Here is a 17180-nt window from a genome sequence, read left to right on the forward strand (position 1 = left end):
AATTATTGCCATTTTTATTCCCTAATTATTTCTTAGTGATGTAGTTGTAATCTTGTGTGCCTAAAGCAATACAAAACCAAGATAAGGATATGGCCATACATCGTATAGAGCCCTTCAATGGAGTATTTAAGTTGGAAACTGTGAACCAACTGGCAAGTACTAGATTGCATTAAGCGTTTGTGTTTGCAGGTTTGGTTTTTTACTTTTGTATCTTTAAGGGCCTGTTATAGCGTGGAGACAGTAGACCTGGTGTGGATCTGCAGGGCCTTCCCTTGAATCATGAAGTCTTCCAGAGAGACGTATGTGATGTCAGTGACAGCTGCCCCATGTCACCAGCGTAGGAGCCCTTCCCCAGTCACCATCTGGGTGGTGCACAGGTGGCTGCCACCCATGGTCTCCAGTGGCTGGAAAGGTGGTGGCTATGCAATGAATGGTCAATTAATGTATGAAGGTGCGGGCATGTGACTGTGTCCGTTGTTATCGTGAGTGTTACGCTAGATATTGCTTCCATGCAACTGAAGCATTAGTAATAATGTTAGAAATTATAGCTGTAATACTGTTTTTATGTGCAAAAGGGATAGTAGAACTCAGTATTCCTCATGCTGGTCCTTTTCTGATTCAAACGCCATTTCCTGTGCAAACTGATCTTTTGGTTTCAGAGCTTTAATTGCCCTGCGACAAGCAGGTATCAAGGGCAGGGGGCTTATCCAATGGCTTAATGAGTCCAGGTAGTACTGTACAGCTTGAATCTCAAAAGCGGTATAAATGCATTATTTTGGTACAAGACTGGAGTGAGGGCAGTTTCAGAGAACTCCCTCTTCTGAGGCCTTTTAACCAGTTCCAGGCCTACTAGCTGGTGCAATTAATGACAAACTGGGAGTCTACAAGATCACTTCAGTAGCCTGCAGTGCAGAGACATTTCTACAATAAAGAAAAAAACCCACAACAAAACTACTTGCCTAAATCTAATTTTTTTTTTTTAATTTATTTTCAGGAGCATTTTGCTCCTCAAACCAGGCACATTTACACCAAATTACAGATAATTGTTTCCCTCCTTCATTTTAGAATTTCCTATTCCTAATAAATTTTGCTGAGCCGGATGGGTTGCTGCCAAACTCTAACACCGTGATCACACTGAACAGCAAATTCATCTCTGTAAAGCCAGAATGAACAACTGCAGGTAGATGACTTAGATGAAGGCATTTTAGGAATTTGGCTTAGATGCAGGGCAAATCTGGAGGACTTCATAATGACTGGTTGGTCTGATTCCTTGTTGTGATTACACGTTTATTGCTTTTTTCCAGATTGCGCTCAGTTTTGTTTGTTTATGCAAATGAGTCGTCTTATTCATACAGGAGTTTTTATTTTATTGGTTCAGTACACCATTAGCCAATATGAAAGCCAGGTCCACATGAAGCACAAAGTTACTTAAGCAGTAAGTCTATTCACACATTTGGTGAATAATAGATATGTATCAAAACTCAATGCACTGACATGCTGTGGTTATGGGCATTATGCAAAATACATATATAGAATAATAGAACAAGAAAATTTGAAAAAAAATGTATTTGCTTATGTATGACAAAGAACAGGATTTAATGGCTTTTTCCCATTTAGAAATACAGATATTTTCACATATCAGTTTGTGAACTCATGTGGCAGCCCTGTATATTGACAATATTTGCTGTTGGTACATGAGCACAGGAAAGGAAAGATATTTCTTGCATGAGTGCAGAATATGCCTATTGCAACTGACCCAATTTGTTAGTGAAAACAGACACTTTCTGGGCTGTGTTCTCTAAACTCACTAGGGCTAGCAATGTCAGAAGGATGCATACACAAAAACAGGGAGTTATTTAGCATAATACATTTCAAAAAGAGTAATAATAAATGTATTAGAAGTATAGTCCGGATATCAGCAAAAACGTCTTGGCATAGAATATTCACCTACAGCAAGTTTTGGAAACTATATTGCCTGGTAAATTTTAACAACAGATAAGAGAAGTAAAGGCATCTTGGTAAATGTACTACCCCAGGAAAAAGCTGCTTGCAGGAAGAAATCATGAGGTCCTTTCCACCACTGAATTTCACTTTCCTAAATATGCAGATCTATCAGGATGTTTTCTGCAAATCATGGAAACAATAGGCTACAAGATATTAACATTGTTCAGATGTACTTTTGACACATGCTTTCCAAGCTGGTGAAAGAAACTGTGGGAGATGGACTGAAACTTGACAGTTTCAGTGTAACTGTCAAGATCTAACTAAAAAACAGAAGAAAACACTAATGGCTTTGAACCGCACTCCTCAGAGCAGCTTCAGCCAGTCTGCGCAGATAACAGAGCAGGTACCCCCCAGTGATGACACGATGCTTAATTTATTGAGCATCTACCACATGTAATAGGTTACCACCATCACCTGCAATAGTGGAATCAAAACATGTAGGCTGACATAGACAGATTTGTATCAGCCCCCCTTTATAAATAGCAGCCAAAAGAGCTATAAACAGCTGTCAACATGAATCTTATTCATCTGTCCAACAGCTAGCACTTTTCATGCCACTGAATATCTAAATGGGCAGGTTCTGCTCCTATGAAGCATTTAAAAGAATTTAAAGAGGTTGTCATTCTGACACTTTAAATCAGAACATACCTGTTATTTATACTGCGTGCGTTAGAGATTTTGTATGTGTGTGTATTTAGCCCTATATAAACACAGGCATACTCTTTACCTCACTCAGCTTTCCCCAAGTTTCTTTTAACTGAATAGGATATTAACTGTTCCCTCACCAACTTTATGGGCCAGTTTCACTCTACAGGAAATAACTATGACTAACTTACAAACCCAGGAAAATCGAAATTTAAGGAAGAAATGTTTATGAACCATTAACCAGTGCCTTCTGCCAGTACCTGCCTGAGTACTAAGGTGGAGAAAGGCAGGAGAAAGGTGTTACAGCCTTATTTTAATCATTTACATATTAAAGAAATGGACAGCAGGAAGACCAAGGTCTCCAGTTTTCTTTATCAAGGGACCATTTCTGTTTCCACTGTCATCAATGTGAATAGAAGTAAAAGGCTAGAAGAGCATGGGGACTCATTGCAAATGTGGAAAATTGTATATTTACTTTTTGAAGTATATTTATTTATTTTCTATCAAACAATGAATATTCAGGAGCCCCAGCATATCCAATACCTGATAATTAGTTAAGGATATTGCATTTGCAATAGACACTTAAGATTTCAACAAATGGATTCTTAAAATCTTTTATGCAGTGCAAGGAAGTCAATGTGCAACTCCTTCCTCTTCCTTTCCCACAGTGGGTTGGTCTGACAGTGAGGATGGGGTCAGGGCTGCACTTACACAACTTTGAACAACCTTGTGCTTCCTTCTTCTGATCCCATGTGTATCGGATATCAGGCTACAGAGGGACTTAGGTTCAATGGGAAGTGTGGCAAAAACTCGTCTTTCTTTGAGGTATCTGATGGTAACACTCCCCTTTTGTGGCAGTTCTCTAGTGCTCATGCACTGTAGTCCATCTTCAATACTCAGGTGGACCACTGAAGAAACTAAGATATACTTTTTTAAGTAAAGGTGCACAGTCTTGAACTCAGTGAGTTTATTATTAAATACGTGTTTGAACTGGACTCTGCTCATTCAAGCATCTGCAGATGTGTGTGCACAGACAGCCTCAGCTGAGCAAACGGCTGAAGCAGGGGTGTGATACTAAGAGTTGAGTAACACCTTTGAATGCACTGTGATGTAGGCAAGGAGGGTCTTTTTGCCTATGTGCTGCAAAGTTGTATAAAATTAAGGTTAGGGGTTCAAAGGAAGTTCTTTTAATTTCAAAGTGTGGTTGAGAGGTTTGCAGTGTATGAAAAAATAGCTGAAAATTGTGCTTTACTGTTTCTGCAAAAAATGGTATATCTAATTACTGAGGCTCTTATTTATTTAATAATAAATAATAATAAATAAATGTACTTAAGTATACATTTGGTAGAAAAAGAATGGGTAGAGTTTCAAAGAGGAAGGGTAAGGGTAAATCAACAAAGCAGTGGTATATTCTTCAGACAAGGATTTTTGTTAGTGCCATGATGATAAAATCAGGCTCTGGTGTGAATGCTCAGAATCCTTTTAATGAGGCTACAGGAGCGTTCCCTTCCAAACTGTACTGCGGTGGTGCAATTCCGTAACCTTGTCAACAAAACGAGATCCAAACAAATGCAACCTTGAAAAAAAGGGTGACTGTGAAGTGTATGTTCTATGCAAGGTTAATCAAACCTATTTTTAAAACATAATCCATTACAAACACTTAAAGGCAGGCAAGTGTTATGGATGGGTTATTTGATTCACATGGAGCATGTACTGTTACTGGAAGTGTTGGATAACTGTAACAGAAATTAAATCACTATTTGCCTGCCACCATAGCCAGAAAGCAATATCCTTACATACAATATTGTCAATGTAGCTACCTGTGTGTGCCTGTATGTGCGTGGATAAATGATTTAATGCTTTTTCTTGCTTTGAAACATGAAATATAGGATGTTCTTTTGTATTGTACAAATACTTAATTACTGGGCATGGAACACTATTAGCTTTTCAGTAAAATTAATTGAATTTTTTCTCCACAGTGGTGCTTACATTTTAAAGGGAATATTAAGCTGCAGCCAGCCCTGGTTCAGCTGGTTATAGAGCTCCACAGATATTAGCGTGTCAGGCACCAACAGTTAAATGTTAGACTCTATGCAGCTGCATGTCAGAGGAACTCTGTGTAGATGAGGATGCAAGAACCATCTTGCTCCCTCTGACAACATGAAGAAAAGCCTGATGATTAAACGCCTCAAGCCTTTTCTTGCAGAATGTCTTTCCCAGGCTGTTGTAAAGAGAACAGTAGTCACAGTTGTTATTGTAGCATAAAAATTAAGATCAGGTTCAAAGAAGTATTTAAACCTTTTTAGAGTGTGATTAGTCATCCTTTGAATGTAGTGCAGCTTAAAGGTAGATGCATGACTGAAATGCCTTGATACGATGGAAAATTAATTAAAATTAATTCAAAGATTATTAGTAAAATAAATTGAACAGAATTACTTACAAAAGCATTGATGGTCATAACAGGAGGACCGGTCAGCTCTGTCCTGCTCCACCAAATGAGACTCAGGCAGCAGAATGCGTGCTGTGAATAGGGGTAAGACATAGATGCACACACTGGTAGTTGTGAAAGCGAAATCACTGCTTACTCCTACAACATTCCTTCCCCTTTTCTGAACAGGTCTTCATATGGAGGACTGACTTATTGAATACAGAGGAGCTCCACAGACTCTCTACTGCTCTTGACAGCAGATGATAGATCAGCCAACTGCTTCTCATGCATGAAACCCAGGAACAGAGAAGAGGCCTTGTTGATTGTTACTGTATGCATATTTTCAGCATAGAGGAGTGTGGAGTAACGCTGAGGGGCACTTTGGAAATTTACCCTCTTAAGAACAGCATTGAAACCGGGTGGAACGTAGCACTAATGTACAACGAGTCTGTACCATGGAGATTCCCTAGACAACCCTAGATGTTGGCAACATCAGGGGCACTTGAGAGAGAGATTGCACGGAGGGTGGAGCGGAGTGGAGACATCGCGGCCATGCTCTGTGAACAAGGGAATTTAAAGGTACATGGTGTGTACATTAATAAGCTGCACATGCAATGCCCTGGGTCAGTGACCTGTCAACTTTGATGAAATGCTGTACTTGCAGTGAACTTTGCTTATTATAATATCATTATAATACTAAAACGCACACCCCTCTCAAAAGTTACCCACCTCCCAAGGTGTGACCCCTCCTCAATGAGCGTGCGCACTGAATTTTTCCTAGTCTGTACCTTTAAACGCGAAGCGAGAGAATTCTGCACCAATCCTGATAAAGGTATGTATGACTAGAGTCACTCAAGCTCCACCTGCAAAGTAAAATACTATAAAATAGTGTTTTAAGAGCTGGATGTTAGGGAAGATACCATCGTCGTGTACTATTCTAACTTCTGCGATCAGTCGACAGGCTGAGCCTCTCTTGCCCCCCATCGGGACGCCGTTGGGTAAGATTCGAACACTTGGTCATACCAAGTGCCTCCCCGGGAAACTTAGAAATCTCTACAGAGTCACTTTACATCTTTTAACGTGTTTATAGCCAAGCAGTGTTACTCATACTTTTGGCATTTGCACGTGCTTTGCAGGCAGTGAATTTATCACCGGCAATCCAAAGAACCTGTGTGTCTGTTGCTTCAATAAATCGCACTATTGATTGACTCAGCCGTGTGTGTGTTGTCCCTGAACGCGACCGTACCTCTGAGTGCGGCCGTGTGAGTTCAGGAGGTGTCCGGCTGAGCAGGTAGTGTGATGTTAGTAGTGCATCCGGACCTGTGATAGTCCAACAAAGGTGTTCGGCGCAACCGGACTACTAACGCTAACTTTGGGCATCACTTAGAACCTAAGCTCAGCTGCCCCCAGTCCCTCTGATATCTGAGGATCGACTGGAAAGCAAGGGGGTTTAGTTTCTGCCAAATTGCTCTGCCTCTTAACACAACAAGGAGAAACTGTGGGGGCATATATATGATACAGGTGTCAAACCAGTGCAACTAATGCTCAGGGCACAAGAGTTGACAGTTTTGAAGGGAGGTGGAATAATCTGGAAATGGGTGTGATAAAAAACCCAGATGATTACATACCAAGACTCGAGATGTCTCCACTGGAAGTGAGAAGCAATACTAGTTTTCAGTAGGGATGCTGGACCAGTGACTTGTGGAGGGATTTTTTTAGATAGGATAAAAATGTGAGTGTGATGTAAATTAAAAAAGAATATCAGAAACCCCTAAGAAATTGTAAAATGCTATTGTTACTATTCCAGATGACAACAAATGCAAATACAGCATATTACTAGACTTCCCTTAATTATTCCCCATTGAAAATTATTTTAAGTCTGAAGAGAACACACAAGAGTTTAACGTTTTCAGAGAAACTAGGAAATCCATTTTCTACTAACATCACAGTTATCTTCTGCCAGATGGATTTCTCACTGTTACTGCACACATTGACAAGTGAGAACGTTGTCATTTTCAAAAACACTGATATGAACCCTCCTACTTAGCCTGCAACCTGTTTGTGAAGTTGCTTTTCCTGCATCTTTCAAATCGATTTCTTGCCTACCATGTTAGTGAAAAAGACAGCATATATGAAACATACACTACAGTAAAGATAGAGTTTAGCATTCCTACGGAAATGTTCTCAATTCCCATGTTTTTCCCAGTATATATTAGAGTGAAATAATGGACTGTCACTTCTTTTTAGAGGGAGAAAGCTCTCAGCCCCAAAATGGTAATTAAGCCACTTAGCAAGCTGGTATTCAGAGCATTCAGCGGGCATGTGGGAGTCCCCAGTTCAGTTCATTTGTTCTGCAGACAGCTGAATAAGAAAGCATAGGGTACTAAACATAAACCTCCACTTCCCAGATATAATCCTGAAGTATTCTGTGGACCAATAAAAGCAGTGTCAAGTAGTGGCATATCTCCAATAAGGATCATTAAGAGAGACTTTTAAGACTCTTGGAGACTAAGGAAAGACCTGAACCGTCCAGAACAATGACCTGTACCTTCGGCTTCTTGTCTCCCTAGCAAGTACCTTGCAAATCACTCCATAGTCCAAAATGTACTTCATAAAGAAATGTATATAATTAAAATGTTCCTAACTCAATCCAGCATTTATTATGGACCACAGCTGTGTTTCAACTATGTTTTTAAAAACCTAGTAACAATTATGTCAGTTATATTTCTGAGATGATTGTAGAGGTTTGGAGAGATACTTTAAACATAATATTTTGTATCCACTGAAAGCTGCAGAAGCTGGTACCAGATACTGTACTCAATACAGTAAATTTTGGGGAAAAATGTGCATTGCTGTAATTCAGTCAGACTAATCCTCGATTTCTTCAATTTTTCAAGAAAATACCTATAGTATAATTTGCTGTTAAATAATTCAGATGGCTTAGCAGTAGATGAATGAGCTTGGTGGCATAATTTGCGGGATATTGTTTGTCTTAAAATTTATTGTACAGCATTTCATTGATATTGCATACCACAAGTAACAATCCCACTGTAACTCAGAGTGAAAAAGCAAACAAAATTCTTTTTTTGCGTGTGTGTGTTTGTGAAACCTATTTATGCACAAAGGGCCAAGTAAATGGGAATAAAAACAATCTAAAAGGAAGAACAGATGTTCCACTTTCCAGTCTTGACTCTCTCTCCCACTGGTTGTGCTCCAAATACCCTGTTCTACTACAAGCCCCCTGCCTGGTTTGTCTCCATATTCCCATCCTCCTTTCTTTTCTGGTCTGGCATTTTCCTTTCTTCTTGCTGGAGGACCATCTCCCACTGTTTCCATCTCTAACCTGTAACTTTTTACAAAGCCAAACCACATTCACAGCCACTCAGGTAAAAATGTTTCTAAGTGTATTCTTCAACACAAGACAAGCCATAAAGGAAGCAAAAAAAGAACATTTACAGAAAATATTTTGTGTAAAGCAACATAGTTTTGACCTGATGGGTTCAGAATGATTTTATGTAGCTTGTACCTCATGTCTTAGGCCAGTTAGAAAGCAGTAGCCCCTGTAGATGTGTGCTGTATTTCCAGTTTAGGTTCTCTTTTCCTTTAGATTTCTCCTGGTTTAGATCACAATCCTAAAATGTAGTAAACACCACTTGTAAAACTATCAGCGGTTTTGGTAACTTTCTAATTTAAAGGTGTGGAGAGCTAAAGCGGTTTACTCTATTTAACATTAACTGTAAGTGATTTACCTAAGTCATAGATTAACTTGCATCTGCTCTGTCTGTACCACCCAAGAGACACAGTTTGCCATATCCCAAGTGCAGCACAAGAGCTGACCAAGCTCTCCATGGCAGAGATCTCAGCGTAGCCTCTAACATGTTGTGCTGAGGAAAAGTGTCAAGGCTGGAACTGCCCTGCCACTGCTTCTCCCCTTGCATTTAAATCCTTCCTGTGGTGTCAGAAGAAACCAAAAAAGGGCACAAGAGAGGTTTCATGTTCCTATCTTTCCCTCTTCTTTGTATGTCTTCAGTGTTGTAAAGTCTCGTATGGGTTCCCTGTGAGCAACTTTTCCAGACAGGCACGCTTGTGCATTCCCATAGATGCTGTATGGCCTCCTGGCAACTGATTAGGAGCCCTCCTGCTGCATCAGATACTTGAGCTCTGTTTTTACCACGGTATCAGATATGGTTATTCCCCTTTCAACCTAAATGTAGAGATAAGGAGTTGTTGACCTCTCTGATGGCTGTTAGCAGTTGTTAGAAATCCATTCTATTTTAACATATATACTTTGTGTACTCCTCAGGCATTTGCTTCAAAAGACATTTAGACATCTGCTTGTGGCTTTGGTGAATTTACAGCTTTCAAATCCGTATGTTGAGACAGAAATAGTATTAGAGCTGAAATTGTTAGGTGTTGGGTGCATTATGAGAATCCCACCAGGAACCTTTTGACATTGTTAGGTTTCTAAAACAAAGCTTAGATCCCTGCCTTTCCAGCCTGACCTGAATCAGTACAGACTGATGGAAATCAAGTATCTAAGCACCTTAATTCTAACAAGTTTTCATCAAGGTCTGGGTGTTTCCATCTATGAAGTGGCTTTGAACACTCAGCTACTGTCTCACAAGCCTGCTTTGAGGATTGACAACACCTGTAGGAAGAAAGACTAGAAAACGTCATGTTGCCGAGGCGAGCAGCTCCGCTGCCGGCAGCATCGGCAGCAGAGCGCTCTAGCTCGCTGCACGGGGCAGTCCCGAGCTGGGGTAACCTCCGGGGGAGCTGAGCGCGTCGCCGGCAGCCTGCAGCTTGCGCCACAGCGGCTGAGGGGTCCCGGGCGCAGCCAGGAACAACAGCAGCCAAGACGTCCCCCTCCCCCCGGTATGAAAGAAGCCCCTGGGGAGTGCTAGTGACCGGGAGTGCTGCGACCGGGGCACGGTGCGTCAGCGAGGGCGTGGCGTGGCGTGGCAGTTCGCGTGGCAGTTTGCGTGGCGGGTCGTGCAGAAGGGGCGCGCAGGAAGGGCGCTGAAGCTCTGCCAGCTTGACCAGGGAGCAATGGCACCCACCTGGCAGAGAGCCACAGCCCCTGAAAGCTCTGCACCCCCCACGACTGACGCAGCTTCCCAGACAGCTCCGGTGGGAGCACGCTGGCACCCAGGTGCCAGGCTGCAGGCTGTGCCCTGCTCTCACTCCAGTATCGGCAGGCAGGAGTGAGCACACCTGTGGGAGGTGCGCCCCGGTAGAGGAACTCCTCCGCTTAGTGACAGAGCTCGGCGAGGAGGTGACTCGGTTGAGGAGCATCAGGTAGTGCATGAGGGAGGTAGACAGCTGGAATTGCACTCTACCTTCCCTGGGACAGGCCCAACAGGCAGACAGGACACATGGTACAGAGGCTTCCCTATCCTCTCCTCACCTGGCTGAATGCGGTGACTCAAGTTCCTGCCCGGTGCAGCAGGCGCATCTCCTCTGTGACTACCCCACCTTCAGAGGTGCCCTGGCATAATAGGTACGAGGTTCTGCGAGTGGAACTGAACAATAACAAGGATGATGGTTCATCTAGCTTGGACGTGTTGTTGAGGATAAGTCGGGCTATGCCCTGCATCAAAACTGCTTCCATAAAGAAAAAAAGACAGGTCATTGTCATAGGAGAGTTCTTTCTGAAGGGAACAGAAGGCCCAACATGCAGACCAGACCCACTTCGCAGGGAAATCTGCTGCCTCCCTGGGGCCTGGGTTAAAGATGTGAAGAGAAAGCTTCCTACCCTGGTACAGCCTACAGATTATTATCCATTATTGATTTTTCAGGTAGGAAACAATGAAGTTGCAGCAAGAACTCCAAGGGCAATCAAGAGAGACTTCAGGGCTTTGGGATGACTGGTTAAGGGATCAGGAGCACAAGTAGTGTTCTCTATCCTACCAGTTGCAGGGAATGATGAAAGAAGAAGCAGGAAGAGCCAGCAGAGCAATACCTGGCTCTGAGCTTGGTGTCACTGGCAGGATTTTGGGTTTTTTGATCATGGGTTGGTGTCATGGTTTAACCCCAGCCAGCAATTAAGCACCACACAGCTGCTTCCTCACTCCCCTGCCCCACAGTGGGACAGGGGAGAGAATTGGTAAAAACTCATGGATTGAGATAAAAACAGTTTAATTGGACAGCAAGAGAGGAGGAAACAACAATGATAACAATAATAATACCGACAAAGGAACGTACAAGAATAAGTTATGCCCAATACAGCAATTGCTCACCACCCGGTGATCGATAGCCTGTCCCGGAGCAGCAATCCCCGCCCCCCGGCCAACTCCAGTTTATGTACTGGGCATGACGTTGTGTGGCAGGGAATATTCCTTTGGCCAGCCTGGGTCAGGTGTCCTGGCCATGCCCCCTCCCAGCTTCCTGTGCACGTCCCCGCTGGCAGAGCATGGGGAGCTGAAAAGTCCTTGGCTGAGTATAAGCACTACAACTCCTTACAACTAAAACTTCAGTGTGTTATCAACATTATTCTCATACCAACTCCAAAGCACAGCACTATACCAGCTATCGGGAAGAAAAAACAACTCCACCCCAGCCGAAACCAGGACAGTTGGTTTACATGACCCCAGGCCTGCTGGCAACAGATGGGGTACGCATGTCTCAAAGGGGGGAAAAGGATGTTTGCACAGGAGTTAGCAGGGCTCAGTGAAAAAGTGTTAAACTAGATTTGAAGGGGGAAAGGGTTAAAGCAGGCTTACTAGAGATAAAACTGGGGGGCAGCATGCCAATGTGTGAGGGACAGTGTGCTAGTGAGGTCCTTCGGTTTGCCATCTCAGTGGAGGCAGGGGATGGAGATCCACGCAGCAGCAAAGACACAAGGGTTATTGATGTGTTAGAAACCACAGAAGCACCTGAGAATGGTCATATTGGAATTAGGGCTTCTCCCCAGAAAAAGGGAGCAGGAGCAATAGCCCAAAGGAAGTGCACCTACACCAATGCACACAGCACAGGCAACAAACAGGAGGAGCTGGAAGCCTTGTGCAGCAGGAAAACTATGACACAGTTGTCATCACGGAAACATGGTGGTATGACTTCAACAACTGGAGTGCTGCAATGGGTGGCTATAAACTCTTCAGAAGGGATACGCACCTAAGCGAACCCAAGTATGCACCCAAGCGTGCTGTGGGCAGCACAAGAAGGGCTGGAAGAAGAATCCGAGGAACTTTCCGACACTTCCTTTGCCTCAGTTTTTAATAGCCAGACTAAGTATCCTCAGGGTATTCAGCTCCCTGAGCTGGAAGACAGGGATGGAGCGCAGAATAAACTCCCCATAATCCAGAAAGAAGCAGTTAAGGCCCTACTACACAACCTGGACACTCACAAGCCAATGGGGCCTGATGGGATCCACCCAAGAGTACTGAGGGAGCTGGCAGAGAAGCTTGCCAGGCCACTCTCTATCATTTCTCAGCAGTCCTGGGTAACAGGTGAGGTCCCAGATGACTGAAGGCTTGCCAATGAGGGCATCAGCCCATCTACAAGGAGGGCCGGAAGGAGGATCCCGGGAACTACAGGCCTGTCAGCCTGACCTCCGTACCGGGGAAGATCATGGAGCGGTTTATCTTAAGGGTGCTCACAGGGCATGTGAAGGACAAGCAAGGGATCAGGCCCAGTCAGCACAGGTTCATGAAAGGCAGGTCCTGCTTGACCAACCTGATGACCAGGTGACCCGCCTAGTGGATGAGGGAAAGGCTGTGGATGTTGTCTCCCTGGACTTTAGTAAAGCCTTTGACAGCGTCTCCCACAGCATTCTCCTGGAGAAACTGGCGGCTCGTGGCTTAGACAGGTTTACTCTTCGCTGGGTGAGGAACTGGCTGGATGGCCGAGCCCAGAGAGTTGTGGTGAATGGAGTTAAATCCAGTTCATGGCCGGTCACAAGCGGTGTTCCTCAGGGCTGAGTTTTGGGGCCAGTCTTGTTCAATAAGTTTATCAATGATCTGGATGAGGTGATTGAGTGCTCCCTCAGTAAGTTTGCAGATCACACCAAGCTGGGTGGGAGTGTTGATCTGCGGGAGGGTAGGAGGGCTCTGCAGAGGGATCTGGACAGGCTGGATCGATGGGCAGAGGTCAACTGTATGAGGTTTAATAAGGCCAAATGCCAGGTCCTGCACTTTGGTCACAACAACCCCATGCAACGCTACAGGCTTGGGGAGGAGTGGCTGGAGAGCTGCCGGGTGGAAAAGGACCTGGGGGTGCTGGTTGACAGCCGGCTGAATATGAGCCGGCAGTGTGCCCCGGTGGCCAAGGCAGCCAACAGCATCCTGGCCTGTATCAGAAATAGTGTGGCCAGCAGGAGTAGGGAAGTGATCGTGCTCCTGTACTCGGCACTGGTGAGGCCAGACCTCAAATCCTGAGTTCAGTTTTGGGCCCCTCACTACAGGAAGGACTTTGAGGTGCTGGAGCGTGTCCAAAGAAGGGCAACGAAGCTGGTGAGGGGTGTGGAGCACAAGTCTTATGAGGAGCGTCTGAGGGAACTGGGATTGTTTAGTGTGGAGAAGAGGAGGCTGAGAGGAGACCTTATCGCTCTCTACAACTTCCTGAAAGGGGATTGTGGCGAAGTGGGTATTGGTCTCTTCTCCCAAGTGACTAGCAGCAGGATGAGAGGAAATGGCCTCAAGTTGTGCCAGGGGAGGTTTAGACTAGATATCAGGAAAAATTTCTTCCCTGAGAGAATGGTCAAACATTGGTACAGGCTTCCCAGGGAGGTGGTAGAGTCACCATCACTGGAAGTGTTCACAAAACATGTAGACGTGGCGCTCTGGGACATGGTTTAGTGGGCATGGTGGTGTTGGGTTGATGGTTGGACTTGATGACCTAAAAGTCTTTTCCAACCTTAATGATCCTGTGTCTCTATGATTCCCTGAACTACAGGCCTGTCAGTCTGACCTCAGTGCCAGGCAAGGTTATGGAGCAGATCATCATGAGTGTCATCATGTGGCATGTACAGGATAACCAAGTGATCAGGCCCAGTCAGCATGGGTTTATGAAAGGCAGGTCCTGCTTGACCAACCTGATCTTGACTAACCTTCTATGACAAGGTGACCCACTTAGTGCATGGCGGAAAGGCTGTGGATGTTTTCTACCCAGCCTTTAGTAAAGCCTTTGACACTGTTTCCGATAGCATTCTCCTGGAGAAACTGGATGCTCATGTCTTCAGTGGACATACTCTTTGCTGGGTAAAAAAACTGAGACAAAGAGTTGTGGTGATTGTAGTTAAATCCAGTTGGTGGCCTGTTATAAGTGGTGTTCCCCAGGGCTCAGCATTGAGGCCATTTCTGTTTAATATCTTTATCCATGATCTGGACAAGGTGATTGAGTGCACCCTCAGTAAGTTTGCAGATGACACCAAGTTGGGTGCAAGTGTTGATCTGCTGGAGGGTAGGAGGGCTCTGCAGAGGGATCTGGACAGGCTAGAGCGATGGGCCAAGGTCAGCTGCATAAGGTTTAACAAGGCCAAGTGCCAGGTCCTGCACTTGGGTCAAAACAACACCATGCAACATTACAGGCTTGGGGAGGAGTGGCTGGAGAGCTGCCCGTTAGAAAAGGACTTGGGTGTTCTGGCTGACAGCTGGCTGAACATGAGCCAGCAGTGTGTCCAGGTAGCCGAGAAGGCCAACAGCATCCTGGCCTGTATCAGACATAGTGTGGCCAGCAGGAGTAGGGAAGTGATCGTCCCCCTGTACTGGGCACTGGGGAGGCCGCACCTTGAATCCTGTGTTCAGTTTTGGGCCCTTCACTACAGGAAGGACTTTGAGGTGCTGGAGCGTGTCCAGAGAAGGGCAACAAAGCTGGTGAGGGGTCTGGAGCACAAGTCTTACGAGGAGTGGCTGAGGTAACTGGGGTTGTTTAGCCTGGAGGAATGGAGGCTCAGGGGAGACCTTATCAACTACCTGAAAAGAGGTTGTAGTAAGGTGGGTATCAGTCTCTTTTCTCAGTTAAGAAGTATTAGGACAAGAGGAAACAGCCTCAAGTTTCTCCAGGAGAGGTTTAGATTGGGTATTAGGAAAAATTTCTTCACGGAAAGGGTTGTCAAGCATTGGAACAGGCTGCCCAGGGAAGTGGTTGAGTCACCATCCCTGGAGGTACTTAAAAGATGTGTAGATGTGGTGCTTAGGGACGTGATTTAGTGGTGGACTTGGCAGTGCTAGGTTAACGCTTGGACTTGATGATCTTAAATTGGTTTTCCAATCTAAATGATTATATGATTTTCTACTGTCCTTGCACCAATTCTCCTGTGGATTACACCAATTTTAGAACAGACCATGTATATTCTTGGACTTCATTGCTTGGTCCTAACTTAGTCTTGAAATGAGAAGAGAATCAGATTCCAACTTTTGCCAAGGCAAAGCAGCATACATTTGAAGCAGAAAGAACATGCAGCCATGACTTATACTGCTTAAAGCAGCAGAACAAGTAGAATTTGACCTTTAAATTAAACTATTAAAAGCAAAGAACAATGATTCATTTTCCAGCTGTTATCTCTGCAAGGCTCATTTCTAAAGAGTTCTGCTTTTCATTTAAAAGTCATTTGTGTCCTTGGTCATATCCTGTAAACTTCCACGCAGAATAAAAGCTCCAAATGTCATTTATAATTACTTTTGAAAGAGTGACAAGTATTTTTAACATTTCTAAGCATTTATTCAACATAAATGTTGGTAGAAATAGCAGAGGTTGTAGATTGTATTAATTTAGGTAGTTAATCCTTTACTAAAAAGAACATATGCATAAAATGAGCAATTATATTAAATGATCAACAAAAAAAAATATTTTAAATACTTATGGTTGTATGGTTTGTATTTAATTTGACCATTTGTTTGTGTAGTTTCATTAGTACAAACACATGTTACTATGGTGTGGCCTGAAAATATTTCCCCTCCTACAAAATAGGATCTTTCCACAAAGACTTTGAAATTTTTGTCTGGAATTTCTAAGTTTTACTTGAATTTTTATTTGAAGACATTTATGATACCTATTGGTTTCTTGGTGGTAAAACATATTTGATGCTGTTAGCATAATATATTCAATTTGATTTCAGCTATTTTTTGGATTATCTTTCATTAAAATGGTTTTATTGTAGCAAAAAGAAGGAACATTTTGACATTTAAAAAAAACTTTAGCTAGTGCTAACTTGAAAACATTCTTAATGCTTTTTATTTTATTTTTAATATTTTATTTTATTTTGCATTACAGTTAGAAAAGGTACTAAATGAGAATAATTAAATAGCTCAAAATGCAGACATAATAATTTTTAATGAAAAAGTTTAAAAATCTAGAATCCAGAAATGGAAACATTTTTCCACAAAAGATCTCTTTTATAGAAGCAATGTTCTCACTTATTTTTTGTTCTTAATTGGGGGAAATAAAAACACAAATTATGATATTTCCTTCTTAGGATGATAAGAACAAAGAATGCCTGATAAGACTGAAAATGAACTAGTCCACAACAATAAATACTGTTCCATAGTGCTAAGATTTAGATGATGATACGAAAAATTACAGAAGATTAATTACACTCAGCTTTACCATAGTTGGAAGCACCAAGTGAAAGCATTCCTATATATAAAGGAATTGTAGTTCATGTAAAATATTATGCATAAAGAAGAACAAAATTGACATATATTTGTATGTTCTATTATCAGCACTTCTATAAACAGTTCTATAAATATGCAAAATTCTCCAGGCTGTAATTGTACTACTAAAAAAGAGGAGAAAATATGAGAAATTTAACATCAGAAACATAGGAACAGAAATTAAGAAATGGGGCATTTCTCACTTGCTTAGTGTCATGATTTAACCCCTGCCAGCAACTACGCAGCCACTTGCTCACTCCCAGCCACTCACAGTGGGACAGGGGAGAGAACTGAAAGAGTAGAATTGAGAAAAGTTGTGGGTTGAGATAAAGACAGTTTCATAAATAAAGCAAAAGCCACAAAGCAAAACAAGACACTTAGCTATTACATCAACTTGTTACATCCTTTTGAAATCCTGACTAATAGTTTGGGTGCATGGGTTAGCTTTGTTTCATAATGTACTACTTTTTTTTGACATATTGTGTAGTGATGAACAGAAGGAAGAGCTTTTT

The sequence above is a fragment of the Phaethon aethereus genome, assembly GCF_964289735.1.
Source record: "Phaethon aethereus genome assembly, chromosome: 2".
NCBI classification, from domain to species: domain Eukaryota; kingdom Metazoa; phylum Chordata; class Aves; order Phaethontiformes; family Phaethontidae; genus Phaethon; species Phaethon aethereus.